This window comes from Desmodus rotundus, chromosome 5, assembly GCF_022682495.2.
Source record: "Desmodus rotundus isolate HL8 chromosome 5, HLdesRot8A.1, whole genome shotgun sequence".
Lineage (NCBI taxonomy): Eukaryota > Metazoa > Chordata > Mammalia > Chiroptera > Phyllostomidae > Desmodus > Desmodus rotundus.
In genome coordinates this window covers 116657923-116670078 of record NC_071391.1, presented here as the reverse complement: position 1 = coordinate 116670078, position 12156 = coordinate 116657923, and positions in this window count along the sequence as shown.

Below are 12156 nucleotides of genomic sequence, written 5' to 3'. Positions count from 1 at the left end.
GAGCCAAGAAGGAACTGACCCCAGGATGACCGCTGGGCTGACAACCTGAAGAAGGCCTGCGTGCCCATCTGGCCTTAGTCCCCTGTGATGAGTGCTAGGGAAGGACTACTTTTCCCCACTTCCGTGTCCTCCAGAAAAGAACCCCCACACTGGTCCAGGGTTATTCCTTTTTCCTGGGCCTGAGGAGGAGCAGAAGGTGTTATTGTCATTGGACCAGTGGCGATGGGTTACCAGTGGGTGAAAGAAGTGGGACCATCACCTAGACTGAAAGAAGAAACCATTCTAAGATAATCCTAAATCATTCTCTGTAACTGGCTTCCTCATGCCTGTCAGCCTTGTCTCTTTACCTCACTTCACCTTTTAAAAAGCCAACAGCATCCTACCCAAGCACGTTTCCATTGAGATATGGTCCGGCCATCTACAGCGCTGGCCCCTTTGCCACCTTGGACAGCTCTGAAGTCCCCGGACCCACCATACGTCAGCATCCACATCTGCAACTTCTCTCTCCCCTCATTACCCCATGAGTGCTGGGCATTGAAGGGCCGTAACAGGGCTCTAGTCAAAGACTGGCCTCACATTTATACAAACCGGGGCAGTGGGCTTGTGTCGAGTGCCACGCGGGAGGAGGCACACTGCCTAGGCGCCACCCCGTGTTCAGCTCCCCACGATCTCACCTCCCAGCGTGCAGGCTGAACCGCTGCTCCCGGAGCCCGCCCTCCTTGCTGGAGTCCCTTCTCACCGCAAGGTGCTATCAAAGTAGTCTTCTTAATACAGTGAAAAATGTTGTGTAAACTCTAACTCTCATAAGGTCCTGAGTGGTCTCCTCCTATTTTGGTTTTTCACCTTCTTCACTGGACTGGTTCAAGGGTACTTTGGCTTGCACAAGTCAAAGCCCAGGAATTCTTACACCAACTGTAGGAAAAGCGGGATCGGCATTTGCGGTAACACTTTGAAATTCAGACGGGTTCTACATGATCTGCATTGTGTTGTTATGGGAAAACCATACCTTCAGAACGTAAGTGATGCCTCTAATAGTTCTCAGCTCATACCAAGCTGCAAGTATATTTTTTCCCTCAGCATCGGGAGAGGGTGTGACGCTGAGATTTAAGAACAGGCTCTGGAGCTAGACGGACCTGGGATGATGGGTTCCTGGCTGCTTCTGGCTGTGTCACTTCAATAAGTGTCTTATCCTCCCCAGTTTCACAGTCCTCAACTCTACAAAATGTGAATAACACTAGGATTAAATAAGAACATGCACACACAGGGCTTAGTACAATGTGTAGCACAAAGACACAGCTCAATCAATGGCAACTATCGATAATAACAATAATGGTAATTAATAGCAAGGCCTAAGGCCTATAGTCTGCTCCAAATCACCCTTTGGGGACTCTTGTTCTTGCCTAGAGAGATGGGCAGAGCACCCTGACAACCAGGCTCTGCTGAGTCCCTGTGTGCTGCCTTTCCCAGGGAAGCCACAGCACCTAATCACAAAACGCTTTCACTTAAAAGCCACCCTTCTGGGGGTGCCGGCCTGAGTGTTAAGTAGAGCTTGACTTTTAAAAGAACTGTCCGGTAGGGGGGTTACCAACCTAGCTTTAAAGCTCTCCAGTCCTCCCCTGGCTGGCGTGGCTCAGCTGGTTGGAGCATTGTCCTGTAAACCAAAAGGTCATGGGTCCAGGTCAGTGCACGTGCTTAGGCTGCAAGGGATTCGGTCCCTGGTCCCCTGGTCAAGGTGTGGCCAAAAGATGTTTTTCTCTCACATCGATATTTCTCTCCCTCTCTCTCCCTTCCTTCCCATCTCTCTAAAATCAATGAGCATGTCCTCAGGTGAGGACTAGAAAATAAATAAATATAGCTACTCCTGCTGCAGGGATGAGGATAAGGATGAGGCTAGAGATGAGGACAGGGATGAGGACAGGGATGAGGACAGGGGTGAGGACAGGGATGAGGACAGGGGTGAGGACAGGGATGAGGATAGGGATGAGGATAAGGATGAGGCTAGAGATGAGGACAGGGATGAGGACAGGGATGAGGACAGGGATGAGGATAGGGATGAGGGTAGGGACATGGGGCACCACAACTCAAGGGCTTGCCAGGAAGGAGGAATGTGGGTGTCTGGGGAGAGAAATGCCTGATAATAAGTATGGAAGGAGCTGGGATCCTGGGGCACCTCCCAGGCCAGCCCACAGCTCAGGGCACTGGGAAAGCTGAGCGTAGCCTGTTTCTAGCTCCTGCAGAGTTGGGGTCATCCCATAGGGCTGGTGGGAAAAGGCGGGTGACTTTTTCCTTAGCTGTCTAATAGGTTTTAAAGTTTCCCCTTGGGCTGTTACTTCTCTGTTTGGCACTGACTCTCCGAATGCTAGCTTCTCGCAAGGGAAAATCGCTGGTGTACCATAGTTCAAACACTTTCATCCTCCCTTATTCACACCCCTCCAGTGGGACCCTGTCTTGGCTGGGGTACTGACAGGAAGGCTCCTGCCCAGCCACCTTCCCTGTGCCCATTAGACTTGTGAGGCTGCCCCAAGTTGGGAGGGGGTCAGTCGGCCCCACCCCCACTGCCTGCCCAGTCCCCCCAACCCATAGAAATGGAAGAATCCCCCCTCTCCCCACCACACTGCTCTGGGCACAGTCCGAGGACTCTGAAGGGAAGACTCAGTCTATTCTCTGTAGCTTCCTTGCACAGACACCTCGGAACGGGCCCAGCAGTTAAGCTACCCCTCGGTAAACCCTGGTGAAGCGTCGGACTCCCTTTTCAGCCTCTCCTAGAGCCTGGTGTTTGCAGCTGGGGCCATGGAGACAACTTCAGGGAAACAGAGAAATGTTCACATTTTGAACACAGATAAAATTTAATCCTGTTTTTCAAATCCTCTATCTTCTTCCTGATGTTTTTGTGCCTCCTTGCTCAATCGGTTACTGAAAAAGTTGGGTTAAAATCTCCCAGTATGGTCACAAATTTGCGTTTCTCCTTTTTGTTTAGAAAATGCTTGTTGTTTCTCTCTCTCTCTCTCAAATGTCTCTCTATCTTTAGGACAGCTCCTTGCCTCAAAACCTGCTTTGTCTGATGTTGCCATAACTTCATTTTGATTAGTGCTTCACTTTCAATCTCACACTTATAATCAATTATAAGTGCATCTCTTGGTCAATTTAATATTATTAAATATCCAGTCCAACAATCTTCATCTTTCACCTCACAATTTGCTTTCTATTGTTCCCACCTTTTTTATCTTTCTTTTTCTCTCCTTTGTTGATTTCCTTGGGATTAATTCAGGTTTTTTTAAAATTATTCTAATTATTTTCTCCTCTATTAGCTTATTAGTTACACATTCTTTTTCTTTTAAAAATTACCCTAGATATGAGATCATATGGTATTTGTCCCTCACCGCCTGGCTTATTTCACTTAGCATAATGCTCTCCAGTTCCATCCATGCTGTTGCAAAGGATATAAGCTCCTTCTTTCTCTCTGCTGCATAGAATTCCATTGTGTAAATATACCATAGTTTTTTGATCCACTCATTTGCTGATGGGCACTTAGAACATAATCAACAGAAGAAAAAAACAAACAAAATATAACCAGAGACATTGAAGTTAAGAGCAATCTAACAATAGCCAGGGGGGAGTGGAGTGGGGACAGTGGGGAGAGGGGATTACAGGAACTACTATAAAGGACACATGGACAAAATCAAGGGGGAGGGTGGAGGTGGGGGAGGGAGGTGGGTTCGTCTGGGGTGGGGTGGAGGGATGGGGAGAAAAGGCATACAACTGTAATTGAATAACAATAAAAATGTTTTTTAAAAATTACCCTAGGTATTATAACACTCATCTTTGCCTCATTAACATTTCGTGTAAAATGGTAACTTTCTCCTTCCAAGACAATGCAAGGATCTTAGAACATTTTGACTCCATTTATCTCCCCTCCTGACTTTAATGTTACCGTTATTATGCATTATAATTTTCCACATATTTTAACCCCCACAGGACATTACTTTTGTTTTATGTAGTTAATATGTATGCAATTTATGCACATATTAATCCTTTCCATTGTTCTTTATTCCTTCTCGAATTTCTGTGCTTCCTACTGGGATAATTTTTCTTCCTCCGGAAGCATTCTCCTTAAGGCAAGTTGCTGATGATGAGTTATCACAGTGTTAGACTCTCTGGAAATGTCTTTTTTCCTTTTTCAGGATATTTTCACAGGATATGTAATTACAAATTGCATCTGTTTTCATTCAGCATTTTAAAATGTTCATTCCATTGTGAAAAGTTGGCTGTAAGTCTCATTGTGATTCTTTTGAAAGAAACATTTTTGCCCTGATCCTTCAAAAATTTTCTTTTCTTTTAGTCCCGCCCCCACACCACATACCTTAGTTCCAGTAGGATGTGCCTAGGAGTGGTTTTCTTTGGATTTTTCCTACTTAGGATACAGGGTATTCTGAAACCTGTGGCTTAATGTCTTTCATTAGTTTTGGAAATTTCTTGGCCATTATTTTTCAAATATTCTTTCTGTCCCATTCTTTCTCTCTCCTCCTTCTGGGATTGCAGTTGCAAACATTTTAGACATTTTCACCACATTCCACATTTATCTTTTTGTATTTTGTTATACTTTTCCAAAATATAGATTATCTGTGGTCTATTTCTACTGTTTTCGTTTTTCTCTTTCAGTCCTATTTCCTGATATTCCTGATAACTTTTAAATTAAATGTCAAATGGTATGGGCAAAAATTTGTAAAGGCTCTTAATAGTCTTGTATTCCTCTAGAGAGGACTCACCCTGATTTTGGCAGGTAATTAGAGATCACCTCGTTCCAGTCTGGAACCGAACTTATTCAAAGCTGGGCTCATTTCCTTCTGGAGTCTGTTCTGTTTCTGGCTTGCCCTTGCTCTTGGAGCCCATTGTTTAAAGGGACCTGTATCAGTCAGGGTCGTCCAGAGAAACAAAACCAATAGAGAGAGAGAGTGTGTGTGTGTGCGTGTGCGTGTGTGTATACAGCCAGCAGGCTAGGGACCCAGGGAATAGTTCCCGTTTGAGTCCAAAGACAGTCTGTTGGCAGAATTCCCTCTTCTTCCAGGAAGGCCAGTCCTTTTCTATCAAGGCCATGTACTCATTGTATGAGACCCACACACACACAGAGGATAATCTATGTCACTCAAAGTCCACTGATTCAAATGTTAATCACGGAAACATTAATATTTGACCAAATACTTGGATACTGAGGACTAGCTAAGTGGACAATAAAATTAACCATCACAGGTCCTGGTGGGAAGCTTGGAATGTTTGCAGGGCTCCTCCTCAGAGGGCTCTGAACTCCAGTATCTTTCTGCCCAGGCCCATACATCTGCCAAAAGTGCCACGAGCTTCTTAGTCCCTTACTTACTGCTTCTCGCTCAGCTTCTTGGCTTCTGCCCTGTGCAGCATTAATATTGAAAGGTATGTCAAAAGGAAAATGGCTTAGAATGTCAGGTTACCCCAACGACTCTTCTCTCTCTAGAAACCTGGCCTCTCGCACCCTGTCTGCACTGTGGTTCTCTGGGGCCTTCCAACACTTGTTTTTTCGCATGTTATGCTGGAGGGGAGGTCACTGAGATGCTGGAAAGTCATTTCATTAAATTGAATTCCCAATGAATGACTAATAAATCTAGAATAAAATAACACTTGCTTAATGTAAAAATAATGCATGTTGTGTGGAATAATATTTAGGGGGACACACGAGATACGGCCCTCAGTGGTGTGGCGGGAGAGGACATGCCTCGGTACTATCTGTGGCACTGACAGAACAGAGTTTCTGGGTCTCGTCTCAGATTTGTGAATTAGGAGCTGAGGGTTGTAGGGGATGCGGTTAAGAATAATAATTAGAGACATTCTCGTTGAAGACAAGGATGCCAGCTATCAGGGTTAAACATCCAGCATTGTTCTAAACGTTCTCAATAGTGACATAAAAATAAGATAATAAATAAAAGGTAGAAATATTTTTAAAATAAATATTATTTCCAGATGATGTTATCTACCTAAAAAGAAAAACATCAAACTGATGAGTTAGCAAGACAACTAGATAGATATGTGTGTATAATAATGTATTATATATCGTGTGTATATAATATACATATTTTCTGTCAGTAATCAGTTAGAAAATATAACAAAAATGTTCACATAGTAGCAACAAAAAATATAAAATCCTAATTAAAAAACCAGAACTGTGCAGGATCTGCGTGATGAAAACTTTGAGATGTTACCGAGGAACATAAAGTCTTAAAAAAATGAAAAGACACGAGTGGAAAGTTGAACAATGTAAATATATGAACATTTTCTAAATTAGTATATAAATTCAAAGCAAATCCAATTAGGATCTAGATTTTCTCAGAGTAGGTGATGACAGAACTCCACATAATGATTTTAAAGTTTGCCTGGAAGAGTAAATGTGCAATAATAACCAAGAACGTTTGAAAGAGAATGATGATGCGATATTCACTTCGGCAGGTGTTAAACCTGGAGTTACATTTAAAGTGGTGAGATACTGCTGCAGAAGTGAACAGACAAATAAAGGGAGGCAGCAGAGTTTAGAAAGAGGGAATATTTCAAATCATGGACATGGTGTTGACTAATTTACAGGTAATATTGGCTAATTAACTAATGGTGTTGGGAAATAGCCCCTGAGGGAATAGAGAAGGGAGGAGAGTTCAATCCCTGTCTCATTGTTTAGAATGCATTTAAAATACATTAGAATACATTTCAGCTGGATTTCCATATAATATATTAAATTACCAAAGTGCCAGAATGACACGTAGGTGAGTACTTACAGAATTATGAGTTGAGGAATATTTTTCTAAAGGTAACTACCGTGAAGGACAGAGAGATGTTATCATAATAACAGGTAAAACTTTATCAGAGCGGTGCTCACCTGGGGAGGAGAACTGACTGGAAGAAGTCACCTGAAAACCTGGCTTAGGTCGTGGCTGTGTAGATAGAAAGACTCACTGCACAGTTAAATTTGTATACTTTTCTCCCTCAGTTTAAAAAAATAAGTAAAACTTCTGTTTGGAAAAAGATACAAGAAAATAAAATAAAAAGAAATGACAAACTAGGAATAAATGTTTGCAACATTCATAACATACAAGAGGCTAATAGAAACTAGCGCAGCACTATTTTTTATGTGTTAGATTACAAAGATTAAAAAGGTTCGATGCTCTCTAGCTGGGTTGTAAGGAACTGAACACTCCTATACCTCAGTGGGAGAATAAATTGCAGTTACTTCCTGGACATTTGGCTTAGCAAAATGATTTATAATTAAAAAGTGCATTCTACTTGATTAAGAAATTTCTCTTTTTGAAACCACCGAAGGAGATGATTCCAGATACACAGACATAAGTAAAAACATACTCATCACAGTATTATCTATAATAGTGATAAATTGGAAACCACTCACCCAGCCAATCAGTAAGGGACTGGTTCAGTTAATTGAAATATATGCAGCCAATAAAACAAATCAAGCAAACCTATACTCATGGGCACAGAAGAAAAGAACTTCTAAGACATTTAAGTGAGAAAAGTGGAGTTTATTAATTTCTTCACATAGCAGATATCTATCGAGTACCCATATGTGTGAGACCCCTGTAGGCACGGGAGATAGAGCAGAGAGCGGAAAGAAAAGAAATTACTGCTTTCCTGGAGCTGACAGGCTGGTGACAAAGGAAAGGTAAGGAGTGAAATGAATTATGTAGTTTATAAAGTAGTGTTTACACTAGAGTACCGTTTTCTTGAATGTGTGCGTATTGAAAAATGTCCGCAAAGATTTTAGCTCACGGTGGTCATCTGGATGATGAGGATATTTATCTTTACTTTATACTTTTTCCTGAAATATTTTGAATGTGTATTCCTTTTAAATCAGAAGAAAATAAATGAATTTCCACTTTAACAAAAATAAAATGACAAAAGCTTATTTTTAACAGTGTTTGAATAATTGATATTTGCTATTTTCTTCTCTCGAAGAAATTAAAAGATCAACAACTGTCAAGTGGCAGGTTTTGCTATTAAAAAGAAGTGCTGACATGCACACTGAAACCGCAAGGCGGAGCAACGGGAACTCTCACGCATTGCTGAGGGAGTGCAGGTGGTACGGGCGCTTTGGAAAGCAGCCTGGGAATTTCTTACGAGACTAAACATACTCTCACCGTATGACCCAGGAATGGCACTCCATGGTCGCAACTACGATGCCCTTTAATAGGTGAACAGATGAATAAATTGTGCTTCATTCAGATAATGGATTATTCAGCACGAAATATAAAGGAGTTATCAAACCATTAAAAAATGAAGGAAACTTTGATGAGTATTACTAAGTGAAAAGAAGCCAGTCTGAAAGGGCACAGACTGTACAATTCCAACTACATGACATTCTGGCAACGTAAAAACTATGGAGACAAAGAAAGACCAGTGATTGCCTGCAGTTGCTGAGAGCGGAGAGATGCGAATAGGGGGGCAGAGAGCGATTTTAGAGCAGTGGGACCATCCCGTATGATAGTGTTATAATGGATGCAGGTCATTGCACATTTGTCAGAACCTATGGAGTTTACAACACAAGAGTGAGCCCTAATGTGAACCATGGACTTCAGGTCTGTAGACTGTAAAGCATATACCGCTCTGGTTGGGGGGGTTGCTGGTGGGGGAGGCTGTGCATTTGACAGTGGGGAGTAGGAAGCATATGGGGAATCTGCATTTTCTGCTCAATTTTGCTGGAAACCTAAAACTATGTTAAAAAAATAAAAGCTATCTAGTTTTTAAAAACCACTTCACACCCATTAGAATGTCTACTATCAAAAAAAAAAAAAAAAGGAGCCAACAGAAAAGAACAAGTGTTGGTAAGGATGTAGAGAAATTGGGGCCGTTGTGCCCATTGGCTGCCATGTAAAATGGCGCAGTCGCTGTGGAAAGCAGCACGGGTGTTCCTCCGAAAACTAGGAACAGAATGGCCATGAGATCCAGCAGTTCCACTTCGGGGTAAATGCCTAAGAGAACTGAAAGCAGGGGCTCGACGAAATTTTTGTACGTCATGTTTATTGTGGTATCACTCACAATAGCCGAGATGTGGACATAACCCAAGTGGTCCTGATGGGCGAATGGGTGAACAAAATGTGGGGTATACATAAAATGGAACGTTCCTCACCTTTAAAAAGAAAATACATTCTAAAAGGGGAAGTGGCAATATTGTTCAATGGGTACAGAGTATCAATTTCTTTTTCTGCATTGGTTTTAGAATTTGTAGTTAAATGTATTGGGCCGACATTGGTGAATATGATTATATAGGTTTCAGGTGTACAATTCTATAATGCAGCATCTGTATATTGCATCGTGTGCCCACAGAGTATCAATTTTTTCAGATGAAAAATTCCTGGGTATTGTACAACTGAGTACACTACTAAACTGAACACTTAAATGGTTGAGGTAGTAAATTTTATGCTATGTGTATTTTACTTCTTAAAGAAGAAGTGCCCAGCCTTTCTAAGGATGTTATGAAACACAGACACCAAAATGGAAAGACATTTGATTAAACTTCAGTAACGCGAATGCTACCAGGCAAAATAGAAAAAGCAGTAGTTAAATAGGTGGGGGAGTGGGCTGGAGTGGGGAAAGGGAGGAATATTCACAACCTTGTCCCAGGAACAACGCTAAGAGTATCACGAATTCAATATGCTGAGAACGCTTATAACTCTAGAAGGAAAGGGTGAACAATCTAAGAAAAAAATGAACCAGCCACTCTTAGAGAAAGACAAAAAAAAAAAGGTTAATAAAAGCCAAACATGTCCACTTTAATTAGTTAGCAACTCATTTAAATTTTTAATTTTAAAAGAAGAAAATGCTAAGTGTCTCCTTTTGGATTAGAAACAGATTTAAAAGACGGATAATGGGCGATGTTGTACGTGATTCTTTCGGGCACAGGGAGAGCCAGCTAAGCAGAATGGCTCAGTCGCCGCCTATTTTCTTCTTTTTTTTTTAAATACTTTGGGTGTGTTACTTTTATAATCAGGAAAAATATCTAAACTGTTCTTAGGAGGTGAGTCATGAAAATTACCGTGTTTCCAAATGTACTCAGCACGTTGGACAAAACCGGTGACGCCCAGCATCTGAAGTGTGTGAAGAAGAAGGTGGTCGCAGATGTTTCCGGCAGGAGTGCAAACTCACACAGCCTTTTTGGAGGACAATTTGGCAGTTTCTGTCAACATTTCAAATGTTCTTGCTTTAACAAACCTTTTCACTTTAATTTACCATATAGATATACCCACATGCACAAAGGCACGTGTACGTTTTATGAATTGCAGCAATGTTTGCATAAGTCAAAAACTGGAAATGACCCAAAAACCTGTGAATAAGATATTGGTTAAATGATTCGTGGTGTACCCCTATTTGTGGAAAACGATGGTTGGGTTTTACAAATTATATAAACTGATTTGGAAAAACATCCAAGAGTGTTACTAAGAAAACATGGCAAGTTTCAGAACAGTTGTAGAAACATATAACATGATCTCATTTTTATAAAGTAATATATATAAATTACATATAAAGTAATAGAAAAGTGGTAGAAAAAATCTGAAAGAACACGCATCATACTATTAACCGTGGCCATCTCTGCTCAGGTCTGTGGGAGGTACAGGAGACATTTGCCTTCTAAAATAAACATTTTTGTGTTCTTTGAATTTTTGCATTGATATTTGAAACCAGGGTCGGGGGCCGGGGGAAGAAAGAAAGAAAGAAACATCAAGGGTGGTTTGCTCATGTGAGAAAAACAAAAGTACTCTGGCACCTGCTTTAGCCTGGCTCCTCCCCCACCTCCTCCTCTCTATCAAAGTCAAGGCGGATCCTGCTCCCCAAGCATTCCCTAACAGGGGTGTCCAATCCGTGGCCCATGGGGCGCATGCAGCCTAGGATGGCTACAAATGCAGCCCAACACCATTCGTAAATTTACTTAAAAGACTATGAGATTTTTTTTGTGATTATATCTCACAATGTATTTAATGTGTGGCCCAGAGACACCAAAAGGTTGGACACCCCTGCCTAAGGGTTTCGTTTTACTCAGACAGCCTTCCATTCTGATCTCTGGGCCCTGTAGACCCTGAATTACAGCCGTCTCCTTTGGTTACAGGCTCTGCTGTTTTTCAGCTGATGGTACCGGCCAAGCTGTGAAAGTCCTCCTGGCCACAGAGCGGAGTGATTAGACGAGAGTGGAGCCAACCCTGACACAATGGCAGGAAATATTCCCCTCTAGGTCCCTGATCAGGGCAAGAGAGACCGGCACCTTGTCCCCGCCCGCCTGAGAGGGGCAACTGTGGGGAGGGGGACTCACGAACTGGGCACTAGCTCTTAGCTGCTTCAGCCAGCCAGCACTGACAGCATTCCATCCCTGCTGGACAGCTCCCACCTCAGTGGCTGCTTGGGATGCCCCCATCAACAGGGGAGGGCTTGTCCAAAGACGTGGGAGGCTCGGGAAACCTTCCCAAGAGGTCTGGAGTTTGGGCTTAACTCTGAGCACTCAGGGCAGTGGTCAAAAGATGAGGAAGTGCCTGTCATGACAGCTACAGCGTCCCTTCTCTAAGGGGACGAGCCCAAGCCCTCATGCAAAGCCTTCCCTAATCTTTCCTCTGGGCTCTCTCTGCAGCGGGCACCCCTTATCCACACCTCTGCCCCCCTCAGTCCTCACTTAATGGGAAAGACACACCTGCACCAAGCCTTCACTCCAGGACACCCAAAGCCAGCCAGGACACCCAAAGCCAGCCAGGACACCCAAAGCCAGCCAGAACTCCCATGCAGGGTCCCCAAAGCGGATGCAGCCATGCCTGGTCCGGTGCAAGCCCAGGACAGCTAAAAGCCACAGGGAAATGCCATCCATACCTGTGTCCTACTCACCTGCTGCCCCTCACACAAGCTCCCAAGCCCTGACTGAGTCCTCTAGGGTCCCGAGACACCTTCCGCAGGTGTTCAGTGCAGCTTTCTTCTGGTGAACGGTAGATATTCTAGGCACCAGGGTGGGGCAGTTTTGTAAAACCCAGATAGCCGAGACCTACCTACCCCCAGGATTTCGGATTCAATCCGTCCCGGTAAGGCCTCAGAATCTGTGTTTCTAATACCATCCCAGGCCATGTTGCTGCCTTCCAGTGGGCCTGGAGGCCACACTTG